Below are 16,652 nucleotides of genomic sequence, written 5' to 3'. Positions count from 1 at the left end.
CTAACGTTTTATACGCTACTGTTATACCACGTTATCAAAGCGTACGTGTAGCCAGAAAAGTAGAGAAAGTCGATGTTTCATGACACGTATCTAAGAGTTAAACGGTTATGAGAATTGAATTTCTACTTTGGAAGGAATCCGTATAAAAATTGTATAGTAAATACTTAAACCTTAAATTTATCTGATACTACTTGAATCTTTAATCCGCTGACATTCAAGGTATCGATACTTATTTTCGTTGCTGTTTACTATTACAATATTACCTCCATTCCAGTACGATACCGAAAAAGAGCATTAAAGTCGATGTATGTTTGAATTGGCTTCGAACGAAAATAGCTTAGATACATACATGAAAATAGTATATACGAAACCAAATAGTTCCGTTAAAGGAAATGGAAATCTTGAAATCATTGAAATATCTCTATTTGTGACAATGGTTCTCAGAAATTGCCTTCGAATATTTCAAACTACTGTTTCATCCGATTTAATAGTAGTATTTAGAATTAGGTTAACAAGTGTAAGTTTAATTATTTTTATTTAATTGTTATTGAACTCGCATGAGAGATTTGATATTTCGTAGTAACGATCGTATGAATGTTTTAATCATTAAAAATTAAATAGGACTTGTCGAAAGACGTGGTAAAATAGATTTTGGTCCAGTGAGCGTTGTGGCGTATGCATTATGCGAATTGGCATTATGGTGCATGCATTTTAGATCGATTCTAACACCGAGTCAGTCATCAAAGATCGCTTTGAAATCAAAGATTATTCGAATACGTTCTGAAACCAGAGGCGTTGATATCATAATACTACTTCGTAAAGTATATCTGCATGTAGGAAATTTTTATAATGAAAAAATAAAAAATATTTGCTTCCTTTACTAATTTTCTATACATTTTTTTGTGTAATGATCTTTACATTTTTCAATTTGAAATTTCTGTAAATGAAATATTCCTTTAAAAATTACGATATGTATTTTATCTCGAAATTTGTATTATTAATTAGAAAAGTGTGATAACGATTCACATAAACGAAAATGAAATAATCAGGCCGCATATGAAATGTTGTTCGATTAATCTTGTTTGAATGATCATCAGATCGATGTTAAAACACAAGCACAATACTTCATTCGAAAATCGGTGAAATTCATATCTGGTAAAAAATTCTCGTTGAATATAGAATGAAAGTAGGCAGGAAATATTTGAATATGCAAACTGAAATCACCGGAGCCCATTCATTTAAGCATCGATGATAAAGCATTTTTACAATATCAGGTAAATTTCAATGGCACGAAATATTATGAAGAGTCGATTATTTCAAAAATCGCAAAGCTGTCGACAAATTCATTTTGTGTCGTGAAAAACAACGCGTATCGAGGCTCGTGTTTCGGTGTTTGGTTAATAAAATTTTTATCGAGCTCGACGTGACTAATTCTGTCGTAGATATTTCTGTACCATGAACGACTTTAATTTATCACGCATGCCTGTTTCAGGCAAATGCAAAATAAACGAAATTCGATTACCGCGTCAAAGGAGTCGACAGTTTAAAACGTTGAAATGTGAATAAGGCGATGAAATATCGTATTTTAACTCATGACAAATTGGTTTCCGATATATTACATGCTAGAAATTGTAATTTCTCAATATATTAGGTGTAGAAATTAATTCGCTATCTGAGCATTGAATCGATAATTACGAATTCGTATTAAATTTAAATACTTTTCCACTGTTATGGAATTTCAACATTTCTAAAACGCAACATATATCTATAACATAAGATCAAGAAGTATTTAGAAAGTAGGCAAGATAAATAATAAATAAACGATAAATTTATTTTGAAAAACGCGAAATTAGTTTCTTCGTCTAATCTATTACAGAACCAAAATTTAATAGCTTCAGTCTCATATTTTCATTTTTTCGCATACAAATATCGTCAGTCGCACATCTGTTTTCCTGCAATTTCAAGTTCGCGGTCGTTTCTTCACGTACGAATATCGTCATTCGCAAATTTCTCCAAACTGAAAGAAGGAACGTGAATGGATTATATATTTTCAAATGAGTATAGACTATTCTGAAATGTATATGATATTTTACATTAAATACATTAATTCGGATATCTTCAACCTTTACACGACAATTCATATAAAAATCTTTATTAATCACATTGAACGTCACGTATTTAAATTTCATATATGTGAAATCGTTTGCCAGATGTACATTTACAGTTGAAACCATTCGCAGTTTTATTTCGCCTATTTTCCACGAAATTGTCCCGTGCGCTGCCGTTTTTATCGATAATCGCTGGAATAGCGAAAAATCTGCAATCGAGCGTCTCGTCATTGAGATATTTCCTCTAACTGGCAGCTTAGTCGAAACGATATCGGCTTAACGAAATCGTGTTTTAAACTCCTACGAAACGCTCCACTTTCGGTTTCGAGATCCGACTGCCGGCCAAACCGCGGACCGCAATTTTATTTGGCGAATTCATCGGCGAATGGGAATTTAACGAATGTACGTAAACTAATTGCCTCTGTTCTACGTGCTCATAGTTGTTTGTTCAACCATATGCAGCGAAAATAATTGTCTTTAACGAAACTGGATGATCAAGTTGCAATTATTATAGATGGTCGTCTATCGATTATAATTTTCCAGAAATTATAATATTTTCATATTTACGTTGCATGTAATAATTTATGATGAACGTTTTGAAGCTAAATTCTTCTTTTTAACAAAATTAGTAAATGGAATGGAGTCTGAGAAAAATTGCTTTATTTTTATATCAAATTAATTTTCTGGAAAATCGTCTTTGGAAATGAATAAATAATATTTAAAGATGCGTTCCTGTCGCAGAGGAAACATGAAAGATAGAGTGCATATATTATTTACAATTATTTAATCATAGAACAAGTTTATATCAAAATCTTTTTCGATAATTATGTTTAGAAATAAACAAACAATGTTTCTAAAATAAGATATTCTATAAAATTTGTGTAATTCGACGGCTCTTGTTATAGGATCTTAGTACATTCATATAAAATGAATATAAATGTCTTTGTGAGTTGTGTGAGAGATCATGGCTTCTGGTTACCAAAAAGCAACACGTAGTATTTGTTTGTACGAATACAGGAAAACAGTCGTTGAATCGAGGAAATTCAATTAAGAGCCTCCGTGAACTTCTAGTTACCAAGTCTGAGAGGACAAAGGACTGTGAACAATCGTCGATACGAAATGGAATATTAATTGTCGTCACGAGATGCTTAAGTACGTACAGAGCATCGGAAGCATCGTTTACAAAATCTTACTGATATTTTATTTGTAAATATGCGTTAATTGAATTAATTTCACTCGAAACATAAACGTGTCTTTATTTTGTAAAATCGTTCGAAAAAATTGGCACTTGAGTTTACAGTAATGATACCAAATTACAGCCAAATGTTAGACTGACTAGTGATTAAACAATTCAGAATAATCAACAATACGAAGTGTCTTAGAGGAAAAGTGATACAAATATCTAAATAAAGACAACATATTTAATTGGAACAAGCTATGGATAAAATAAAGCTTTGACAGAAAAATTAATACGCTTGCAACTACTAAAACACACTTCCATGATGTAGCTAACTCATTTTTTACAACCAGTAGCTATCTTTCCGCTAAGTTCTTAAAATTAGACGCAATTTGAACGCGTAATAAATTACTCATTACCCTTATTATTATTAATCGCATCATAATTCTTACTAAAAATTAAAAAACTTGTATCGTAAGCTTCTAGTTCCCTGCGCCCATTACGATATTAAATAATAATCTAATAAAGCTTGGTAATCCCTGGCATAATAAATCCCATGAAACCCATTTCTACGACTAATCCCACTTTCCATTCGTTCTCCAAACGTTATCACATCCGGCAAACAACTTCTACTGCCCGCAGATTACCATGTTAATTTCCACGGTGTCCGAAATCGCGAACGAACGAAATACTAATCCGTGTTTGATTACCTGACAATTAATCATTGAAAACGGATCGAGTCAGCTTTGCCGTACGGTATTAACAGCTCGATCCGACATTCTCGTGGCCACGTAAAGGATCTCGATACCAGAACCCGTTGTGTGCAGCTATTAGCGATTCACAGACGCGTACACACGCATCTAGTAGGCGCGTATCCGCGCGCCTCATGACCAGAGTGTAATTCGAAGCGCGTGTGCGGCCGCGCACATGCAACCCCCGCTAATTAAGGAAATTGTTCGCATTGCGTAACTGCTAGCAGATGTTGCCACTTGACAGGTCAGACTTCGATTCGCGTGGCATGATTCATTGAGTCGTCGGTGAATTTGAAGGGAACCCTATTTGGTCGGTATGACGCTTCGCCTATGGTTTGCATGGATATAGTTGACGTGTTTCGGGCGTTTCGGTAGTCACCGAGCGTATACCGATGATCGGAGAGGGACAGAATGCGGTTCGAAATGCGTTGATCATTTTATAACGTCCTGGTAATATATACATCGATTCAAAATTATTTGTGTCACGAGTACTATGCTGGGTAATAGGAACGATACTAACTTGATATTATTAGTAGGCAGATTAATATTAGTAACTATATTCGTTTCGGTACTGTTATATTGGTGGTAAAGCGGTATATAATCTGGTATCTATTATTAGTAGTATCTGGTATCGACATTCTACGCCAAATCGATCACGTTTTAACGTCGACGTGAGGGATTTTTTGTTCAATGTGAAATGTCACGTAGACTATGTGAAATTAGAGGGAGTTTCAACCATCATTTTGCCGGTTTCGAATTAGTTTAGAACGAATTTCGAACTTCGATCTAGACGATAGCGCTACAATTTCATGGAATTCGATAATATGAAAGTTCTGTGAACGTTGTTCGTAACTTTGTAACTGTCAAACAATCGGGGATAGAATTTTTGGTAATAACTTAAAAAATGAACTTTGTCATGAACAGTTGCCTGTTTCAAGTGTTTGTGCGAATTTCATCGGCGTCTTGCTAACGCGAGGACTTTGCGTAAGTTTATTGAAGTTCGAGGGCTTTATCCGTGTCGCGAGGGCTGAAGCGAATAAACTGAATGTTACCGAACTTCTGCTTGTTTTTACTGAAGTACCCTGCAGAGAAGTTGACTTCTTTGTTCTAGAAGCCTTCTGAAGTTTAATCCCAAATAACAAGAGATAAACAAGATTGTTCGATTGACCGTGTCTGTCAGACGAAAGACGTTCTAAATGCTCTACCTATTTCGTGAAAAGAATAGATGATATCATTTTTCTATATCAATTACATTTATACGTAAATTGATATCATTGCACTTGCGCGTGAGTTTAAGGAAAAAGGTTAAAATGATAGTCGGCGGTCAAAACGCATGCCACGACTGAAACATAAAAAAGAATTATAAAGATGGTAACTTCGAAATTATTAGGGTCATAATGTTGAACAATCGCTTGAACTTTTCCCGTTTTGGCGACTCAGACCATATCAAACTTTCTTTCGACTAAGATTCTGCAAACTTAAACTACCATCCTTTTTACTTAACTCTCACAAGTATATCAACATAAACCAACAATAATAATCACTTAAGCGAAGATTATGCGCATTAAGAAACATTTAAATTTAATCCAACGTATTTTGTGCGCAGAAAAAATATTAAAGATATTAAGATAAGAACTATTTATTAAATTCGTTTAATACTTCCAAACATGCACATTTCGTATCGATATATTTGTCAAAAATATTATTCACATTATTATACACGCGTACAATTTCCATAACTTTGGTAATATTAAATGCTTTACATTTTAAACATTGACGATGATAGATAACATGTTTGTAATTTCTCCGGTTTCAATCGTCTTATCTGGAACAAAACGCAACGTATTGGTCACACGCTACATACATTATATTATAATATACAATATTACATATTATTTTATCCAACATGTGGATCACGAAATATCGGAGTTTGCAACGGTTGATCGGCAGCACAACTTGGTTGTGCGACTCGACCACGTTTGATTTCATATCTCGATTTACACGCCTAAACAATTTACATGAAAGCAAACGTCAATCTTCGAAACACCAAATATTTTGAATAATTATGATCGGAATCACCGCAGAGATAATCGACTCTGCTAAGCGATTACATGCAAAGTGGAGACAAGGATTACTGCGGCAGTCACATCATCAAGTATATATTTAGTGAAGTACTTCCGGCGGTTCTTGACAGAAGTTGGGGCATTTGGCGACGTCCCAATCGTGACGATATCACCCATAATCGTTACGGGAATGGCCAACGAAGTACAGGGCCTCTAATCTGCAAAACTTTCCGCGAACATCCTCGAACGAACATCGTCGCGATGGATCGGGTTTCCAGGCGACATTTTACGACTTTGAATTGACTCCACGTTTCTCGGTGAAACGATCGAGGAATTGGATAAACGTCCTTTGCATGAAATTTATAGTATACAACTCAAACTTCATTGTAAAATTGCAATGGTCACAGAAAATTGACTCACTCGTTTTAGGGATATTAACTTCTTTAACTAAGTAAATTACAGTTTTCCTTGACCCAGCTGATCGAAAATGCACGATTTTGTTTTAGAGGAATTGTTTCTTGTTTCTATATGTCGGAGATGAAAGGAAAGCCGAAGCCGTTCCTTGGAAATTTTGGGAACATCCTCTAGTACTCTAGCCTGGATTTTATCATAGCTGTAATTGTTCGAGATTTGTGATAGCGAGACTGGGTTCGAGGTGACAATTGCCACGGTCACGGGATGTACGTTTTGCCTAACGGAGGTCTGGAGTGGTTGTATAGGTTTTCCGAGAAATGTGGTTGTGGCGACATGCGGCCTCGGGAGCGGGCCTAGCCACGTGTGATGCTGCCTCGGAGGTGCGGATACAATGGGTCATACATTGTATTACTAATCAAACGCCAGGCAGAAGCTGCCTAACAACGGCGTTTGGAACTTTCTCGATGCTTCCAGTGAGTCTGCCTAGCAACGGCGTTTGGAACCTTCTCGATGCTTCCAAACGAGTATAGAAAACAAATGCAAGCGTACAGCGAGAAAAATCTCCACGAGGCTGGCATTCTTGCGACTGCTTTGGAGAGTGACACGTCGAGTTTTCAACCATCGTATTTCTGTGCTTAAGATCAGTCTACGCTTAGTAAAGAGTTATCCCGTTGGCCGTGGATTCGTTTGAACTCAAAAATATTGTTAATAGCGTTCATTAAACTTATTGTTCGTAAGTCATACTATTCATTAAACTTACTATTCGTTAAACTCATTATTCATTAGACTTATTATTTGTTAGACTTATTATTCGTTCAACTTATTATCCACTAACTTTATTATTTGTTAAGCTTATTATTCACTAGACTTATTATTTGTTAATCTTTGTAGTAGACTTGTGTATACGTGTAAATATAATCTCGGTTGTGTAAAACAATGGTTAATTCACGTGAAGAGTTGTTACGCGCCCAAAATTCCAACCATATCTCGACATATAATAATATATTTTTTAGTAACTCCAATGCTATATTTTACCCTTTTAGTACAGTGAAATTGCAAAACGCAAGGCGGGAAGTGAAAGACGACAAGTGTTCTTATAAATATGTTTATTAGTATAAAAAATGGGCTTGATGGGTTACTTAAATTGAGTAAAAGGTTCTGAAAAATTACAACTAGTAATACGTAATTTGTCGATAGTTGAAATGTAAAGTTTTATCTGAGGGAATGCTGAGATTTTAATACTATTTAGTTTTACTTACTTTACTTTAGATAAAATGATGCTTAACACTAGAGCTGTCGGATCTGATCGAAATAACAAAATCATAATTTTTTCCTAGAAATTTCATCCCTTCACGATGATTTGAACGATCGTGATATTTTATAAAATAATATATGTAATATTTCGTATTTCATTTCTACTTAAATGAAGCAAAATTCGATCTACACGTTGATCGTTTAACCATAATCCAGTGTTACTTGTACAAGCGATTTGACCAGATTAGCTTACTTAGTCCATTAACCGGATGTCGCTTCGTTATCGGTCGCATCACGGATAATTGAGCCACTAAACAGCTCGAAATGGCGACACAGGCGAGAGAAGAACTTTCTTATCGAGCTGATATAGCGCAGCAGATGCTACGGAGTCTGGTAGAGTAATAAACTACCTAACAAGGCATAACATCGCCTCTAATGTATGACTGCTAATAGAATGTGATTAACGGCGGCTTTCTAACGAGATCGCGTACTATATGGGAACTTTCGGGCAAGTTCCACCCACGGTTCCTAGTACCTCAGGCATTTGGTTGTAAGCTGACCACTCTCGAAAGAGTATGTTGTCGAAATAACGTCGTTGATAAAATTCCAATTAATCTTATCACGAATTTGAGACAGTATTGATTTTAACACAGTATCATGTATCTCGTAGCAGTATCGATTGAAATTATTAATGTACACGTTCTCGCAGGTAATGGATTATTCATGGTGAAATTATGATCTTAAGATAAGGAAGAGATATTACAGTTTATAGCTTGGGAATATATATTTCCGATTCTTCGCATCTATTCTTCAAGATCTTTCAATCTTGTTATTTTTTTACGTTTATTAACACGTTTCGTGAACACTTCAGTTCGCTTCTTCAGTGCGGATCTGAAAGAGCAATTCGTCATATAACTAAAGAAAAACGTGTCATCTACTCGTGGTAAAAGTTTAACAAGCCCACAACTCTTTTTTTTTATAAAAGCGGTATCATTGGAAGCAAAATCAAAATATTTCAATATCATCCATAAAAATGTGTCTTGCATGCAAATAAAAATTTACATAGCACTGTAGTGACACTCGTAGCATTGCTTAGGAACAACCATCCATGTTAGCATCTCTTCGGATATCTTCCTCTTTTTAATTATTTTATTCTTAAAGAGCGTGGAATGCGCAAAGGGTATAACAATTACATTGATTAATAAAACCGAATATTTGAAACCTATGTATTTTAATAATATCTATTAAAATGTAATGTCCAGTTCGGATCATATAAACGCGAAAAGGGCAATAGATTTAAGGATATTATTTAAAAGAGCAGGAAAACGTACGATCCACCTTTTTCTTCTCTTAAAAAATTACAAATTCCTGACATCAACAGGAACTTATCTCGGTTCCTGCTACTTCTTCAGCGGAGTAAAGTTTATGCGTTTTACGATGAGCTAGACAAAAGCTTTGGATCTTTCGTTAAATTCTTCCTTTACCCAAAGCTTATCAGGAAGACGTCGCGTCGGTGAAAAGACGTCCGGTTGCTACACGATCGCCTTCGTCGCCGTTCGTTTCTCTGATATTCACTGTTAATGGAGCCTGAAAATTGATCGAGGCCATTACTCACGCTCTCGCTAGATCTCACGAGTATACGCCACAACTTCTGATAAGCGGAAGGAGCGGCTCGTATTTACATGCAACGCGATTCGTTAACGACATTTCCTTGGTAATGAGGATCGTGATTAAGCGGTCGATCATTAATTCTTCTTTCATTTGATCTCGTTACGTAAGCGGAACTCGCAACCGCGGACAGATAATTGATGTTTCTGGTACAAAAATCTTCGCGAGTATTTTATATACTTTGGTTTTACATTGGTTTTCGTAGCAAGTTAAGAAGAGAAACTTCGTTAAAGCGAGAGTTGAGTAACTGTTCGATAAAATATATCATAGTTTATATAGCGGGTGTCCAATTTAGAGATATGGAAGACAAAAGAAAAAGTGTTTCGAGCGAATGTTGTAGGTAAAGACTAAAACTGATCTAACTGAAATTATTGTTTTGCCTTCGTCAATCTTCAATTTCCTAATTATAGAAACTTCTGGTTAGAAAAAGCTCCGGAGAAGTCACAATTATATTTTCAAATAAAAATCTACACTTTTTATCGCGTATCATTGTAGCTGGCATTAAAACGTTGTCAGGATACTAACTACTTGCGTCTGTTGCATAAATCATGTTGGAGAAGTGAACTTTTACAACCGACATGTCGCCTGCATTTAAATTTCGTTTTGTTATATTTTAATTCCATTTAAACCGAGCATATTGTACGTACTAACGCAGCATACGACAAAGTCTAGTTATGCACACATGTGCACAGTTAGCTTTGCAGCTCTACTTTGCATCGTCCATTCTCAAATTTCTGGCATGTTCCTCTTGGGATAGAATCGTACGATATTCTAAGAATTTGAAAGTCGTATTCGTTCAGAAACGTCTTTCAATATACTCGACGTATTTTTACTTATAGAAACATCATTTTTCCTTGTATCCTGGTGATATTCCGTCTGTCATCTTTTTATTGTCTTTTTGTGTCGCTGACATTTTCTTTTCGATGCCCCTATCCTGTTTCATTTCATTGTTAAAATTTTTCTTCTCTATTCTACCCACGCTGTCTTTCTTATCGACACAATTCTTCTATTTCTATCTTCGCTCTGTATTCCTTTTCATTTCGTCATTGCAACTCACTTGCGTCTTCCGGTTCACAATTGCAGGAAAGCTATTCAGTACTACCAGTGGAAATATCAGACAATAGTAATATCTTGAAATATGAGAAATTTGAGTATTTCGAGAACATTGTTTACCGAGTGTCTGTGAGTGACTCAGCCTCTAAAGAGTACAAAGAATTCGTGAATCGACTAAAATGCTTGATATATTCCATCGATTAACAAGTAAATATAAACAACAGCAAAACAATGGTACGAATGATAAACAGTAAAATAATAAATAAAAATGAACATCATTAAAAGCAAGGTGATAAACGAAGATAAAAATAATAAACATTGCTGCAGATGTAATACGATAACAACGCCAATCCGAAAACTTTATAATCATACTGTTTATTATTATTATTTATTATTTTGTGACGATCGTTTACAGGATGTCTTGGAAAGCGATTAAAGCAGTCAGTCGAACACAAAATCTAGATAGAGATAATACGATTATTCGATCGTGTATTTCGAACTGTGGCGTGCCAATGTGCCAACAAACAAGAGAAACTGGTTGCAGCCTGATGAGAGGGTTGGAACGATACTCGCGAAAGGCAGCACACGGAATTAATCATCGGTCAGCGACGCATAGATATGACTGTGTACTAGCGAGCCCTGCTATTTCCTCCCGTCTCAGTAAGCCGGCTTGACAGGGAACATTATTTACATTAATTTCGTTGGCAGCTGGATCTGAGCGTGTCGCCCTGTAAATCTAAAACGGTATACCGTTCGTACTGTTTGTAATCTGAATTTCAACTGGAACTCTTCGGATGGTAACACTCGTTTCAAGCGAACGATTGTATTGGATCACAGGGATGCTGATACGATATCGTATTTTGTTTTTTATATAGCAACGTTGTTGGTACACTTGTTTGAGTAATTAATACAATTAATGTAATACAATATAATAGGATTATACAGTATAATTAAATAATTACAAACGTGTACCTTGATTAGGAATTGATTGAAATTTAGATTATCATTATGTATATTACGTATACTATGATTATTATAGAAAACTTGCAAACAAACATTTGACATTCAATTATTATTCACTTACGCGATATTTTAACGTGAAAAATTGTATTTAGATTTGTTAGAATTTAATCTTGAAATTAAGATTAATAAACTGTGGAAGACACAATGTGTGTATTGAAACAATACTTTATGATTTTTATTAAACAAAGTTACAAGTAAAATACAAGTAAGCGTTATGAATGTTGACAGTTGGCTAGTTGTTCACAGACTGACTTGCTTAGTGACCCATGGCTCTTAAAAAGGTTTAGAACTCCACTCTGTATGCAGTAATGAGTGTGACCTGTGTGAGTGTCTGTGTGGCGTCACATGTGCTACAGAACCTTCTAGTAGCTTCTCGACGTGCCCATCGAGAATGTTCCATCCGTATCCTTAAGCTTCTTCCGCCAAATTCTCGAAAGAGCATGCACGTGCTAGCCGCCATGGTACATCTCACGAACGCGCACTAGTGGGGATAGCGTTGGACAACGAAAGGAAGAATCCATACGATCAACCACCTTATCTGCATGCGATTGATATCGTTGTATTCCAACAAGATTTAACTGTTCTCGGCATGCAAATAACCTTTATTCTACGTTGCAAAAATTGGTTTCAAATGTATCGAAAAACTGACTTCAAACGTATCTGACTTCGATATCCAAATAACTGAACATCCAACCGCTGTGCGTTTATTCGTATAAAAAATTACCATGAAACAACTCTTTGAAAAATATACCAACGATAGCTTCGTTATATCTCAACTATCGAGAAATATTTTAATCAACCTACACAATTACGACTGCACAGAACCTCGCCAAGCTTTTACTAAAAACACAACGTAAGAAACAAACACGCTGTTTATTTTTTCATATGGCATTCATTTTCTTCTTCTTCTGAGAACTATTCTGAGACAGAGAACTCTGTCTGAGAAGCTGAGAGATCTGAACAGAATCTAACGCGAAAAATTGCTGGTCGATTTATTCCATAGCCGAAAAGAGTGTTAAAAAATTGCCATTTGCCTTGGAATCGATGATGCTGAGTCGGATGAAGAGATGCGGAGGTGGCGCGAATGAATTTTCATCGCGACACGTTCGACCTGTATCTGTATCGGATTCCAATATTCGAATGTCGGCCGATCGCACACAGGAGACGCCCTCTTTCTCCTCCTATTACATATTCGTAACGACGATGAACTTGCAGATGGTCTCTTTCTCACCTCGTTCGCAATTTTCCCTCCACTTCGTCCACAGATTGTGAAGTTTCGTTCGAAAATTCTGCACAACTCTGGCCTCTCTATTGTTCGTCGAAAATATATGACGTTTTCTCGCGGGTTGATCCCTTTAAAGAGGAATTCCCCGGCCAGAGGGGCAATTTCATTTGACCCGCTGTTAAATAAATCCCACGGAAATTTGGGTCGATGCGATCTGGGGAGAACGATACGGTCGATAGATCGTCTACTTTCAATTCGTATTCGCCAACCTCGTATCCACGATGTTTTCACATGGTCAGAATAGTGTTGGTCAGAATACAGTTGGTCGAAACAGATCGTATTACGTAGCTGAGAACGTCGTTTCTAATTTGTTATTTATTTGCGTCGATTTCTAATACTAGAAATATCAGAGTCTTCGAATATTTCACTCTTGTTACACTTTTAAAATAATCTCTAAGGAACACAATTATTTATATCATTATTTATAATTATTTATATCATTATTTATATCATACTAACCATAATATTCTTGTAGTATCGTGGAAAATTAAGATATAAATTTTTCCCCGATCACTTACAATTTATTAATAGCGAATTAAATATACAAGTATTAATAGGACAGAAAACGACGTTTGTTTAATCGAAACTAAATGCGATACTCGTCACAACGAATCTAATACTCTCTCTCTCACCAACAACTCTAACAACTCTACAACACTGACAGCTCGATCAACTCTCACGACTCTACTCATCGACGACTCGATTAGCTCTGATCTTCGCAACACACTCGATTTTCGACTCGCATACTCTGACCTCTCGGTCACCTCTCCTTGAAAACCGAAACCGTCCTTTTGTTCTAACGCTGTTTATCGTTTTTCGCATACCTCTGCAAGAACTAGGTGACTTTAGTCACATAGGCGCTCTTCAATGTAAACGAATCACAAAAGGACGACATATACGGGTTTTTTCTATTTTCGACCGATCTAAAATTAAACTCCTTTATGATATTACATTATAATTCGATTTAAGAGAAAGGAAGAGATACAAGTAAGTAACGGCTTAAAAATCATGATGTATGTGTATCGAGAATGCGAATTTAGTTACGTATTTCAACTTTTGAAAGTTTCATCCCTCGAGTTCGCTAATTAATTAAGTTATAACTTCGTTGTTTGCTGCGATGAGTTCTCATGGCTTGAAAAAGTATAATGAACTTATTATAATGATAAACACGGAATGTTATTTTACGAAAACTAGTAGTGGAATTACGCCATTATAATCCTCAGTCTTCCAATTATACTCGCCAGTGAAGACGCTTTTGTTGATTCGTCTTCGAGTTCTCTAATTAAGTTAGTTGTGAGTTTGATAAGTTCTTTAATTGCGAATGAAAAAGTTAACAACGTTTGAAAATTATTTAACATGCCTTGAATAGGTTTGAAATAAACAAATTATTTTTATTGCAACCGAAATCGGGAGATTCATTTTTCATATAACAAGCTAAAAAGTTTCCTAATGCTTTACTTCAACGCTATTCTACACATTTAAAATATAAATTGCAACGAGAATTGACATTGCATATTACCAAGCTTTCTATTTTGGCCTTTTCTGAAACTTGGCAAGAAAGAATACACAATCGTGCATAAAGCAAATAAAATAGTATCGATTTTCCACCACCGGAACAAATAAATATGCTGGAAAATATCGAAAACTGACAAATATTTGCATCAGCCTGTTCAACGAATTCGATCGAATATACGCACATACGTACCTGTCTCAAACTTTTCAGAGCATATTGACAACAGAGAGGAAATACTTTATAAAAACCACTGCGTGTTAATAAATCGCACGCGAAATGTTATCGTGATAGCTGAAAGTTAAAATTGCATCTTCGCTGAAGCAGCAACGAGGAACTTTTTATTGCACGTTTGTCGCTTCGTGTTTGAAACGGTACGCGACAAATTTCAATTTTTAGAAACATTCACGTTCACGCGAAAGCAACGTAATCAAAGGAATATTTGAATTTTCTTCCGATCCCAAAGCATTTGTTACCAGCAACTAGTCGGTATACATCGAACGAGTATTTGTTTCTGTCGGGACGTGTTGCTATGTGTTTCTTATTTTTTTTATCTGTATCGCTTTGAGCGAAAACAAGTAACAAGTAGCAGATTTGATTACTGGCGACAGTAACGCGAAGAAATATGCGCGAACGTTAGACAGCAACGTGTTCAAGAAAAATGAGACACCAATAGAGAATTCCTCGCTGTTTGTTCAATGAGAGTGTGGTATAAGATCCATCCTGTTTCCGAGTCGAAAGACAGGATATGTCGCGACGAATAGCGGTAATCTAGAGTGAAACTTTGTAATTAAATCGGACGAGCAGCTCGAGCCCTTGTGGATTCCGCTAATTATACATTCCCCTTATTTCCGCACAACAGAAACACAATAATGTTGTATCGTGTCTACGCTATGGATAACATTCTATGACAATGCTGCATCGTTTCTCGCAATTAGCTCGATATTGAGATAGCAACTATTCTCAAGTATGAAGTATCGTTGGCAGAAATTAGAGAGCAGAACGAACAGCTTGAAGAGCATAACTGGACCAGTAACCACGGGTCCTCTGGTAGGATGATTGCAACATTGACAAATTGTTTGGGTTAGTGGCGCTAAAAAATGATTTATATGTAGAGTCTATGGTTACTGGCTCGGTTACGCTGTTCACGGTAACTGAAAAGATACAAAAGAGATTTTATCAATAGAAAATTTTATGGAAGTATAGGAATTTTTTGAATAAATATCGTAACTTCACAGGCACATTTTGCATTGAAAAGGGAAAGAGAAGGAGCAAAATTTACAACGCGTTTGCATAGTACGCATTGAACTTTTATTTAGTTTGTCGAGTTTGCTGATGCAACGTGGAAGCAAAACTCAGGATCACGATTTTTCGCATGGTGAACAAATTACAAACGATTCGCGGACTGTCGAGTCAGGGCGAACGTCGCAGTATTCTTTGACCGCACTTGAAATCCAGCTTCCATAACTCTCGCGATTTTATTCCCTCCGAAAGAAATAACAGTCTGTTGATAAAAAAAAAAAAATAACTTGTAACGAACGTGTTCTGAACTTCTCCATAATTAACCGTATCACGGTTATAAATAGGTATATTGTTTGTCATATTTATAAGCACGCGATAAATAATCGCCTGACGGAGATAAAAGTGAACTGGTTATAAAACGTCGGAAAATATTTTCATAAATTTAATGTTTGTACTTCTTATACCATTCATATGAAATTAAACTCTCTTATTATACTGGCATTTTGATAGATAGCTTTCATGTATTAAAATGATATATTTTCACAAACACCAACAATAACGCGAATGTAGAGTTAATCAATACTTTCAAGGCTTCTGTTCTCTCTATATTCTCGTATTTTTTCATTCAAAACGTTCGCTAAATATCAAATTCCAGTTGATAGGAGGGAAAAGCTACAGAATTTGTACAAAGTGTTTTTGATGATAATTTATAAATATGGAATATATCAAGTTGTACGATATAAAGACAAAATTTGTACGAAAATTAATTACTGACACATCGTATAGGCAATGGAAATTCTATTAACATTGAACTTGTTAACTATCACGAAATTAACCCTTATCACTCCAATGCTGTCTTGCGTTTGACAGCTTCGTTTCCAGTTGGAATGATAAGGGTTAAGCAATCTCTTATCCGAAATTAGCGATGCATTGTGTTTGCGTTAAATGAAGCAATTGGTGGCTATTATTGCCGATTAACGTTGAAAGGTCAATCGGGGGACAAGATTCCGCGCAAAAAGTATTTCAGAAAACAATATGCGAAATTGAAAAATGACACTGATTGCAAGATAAAAAATATGAATACCGTGCCATCGGAACCCCAT

At 35.8% G+C, this 16,652-nt stretch overlaps 1 protein-coding gene across 13 annotated transcripts in view; it reads left to right on the top strand.

Annotated features, from left to right (window-relative positions):
- The window catches only part of Nmdar2 (glutamate ionotropic receptor NMDA type subunit 2), a 193,770-nt gene that overhangs the window by 126,739 nt on the left and 50,379 nt on the right, over nucleotides 1-16,652 (top strand). The gene's annotated exons all lie outside the window — the stretch shown is intronic.

The sequence above is a fragment of the Bombus flavifrons genome, chromosome 1, assembly GCF_040668555.2.
Source record: "Bombus flavifrons isolate JBK064 chromosome 1, iyBomFlav1_principal, whole genome shotgun sequence".
NCBI lineage: Eukaryota > Metazoa > Arthropoda > Insecta > Hymenoptera > Apidae > Bombus > Bombus flavifrons.
Note: the sequence above shows the minus strand (reverse complement) of the source record. Positions and strands in the feature narration are given on the sequence as shown.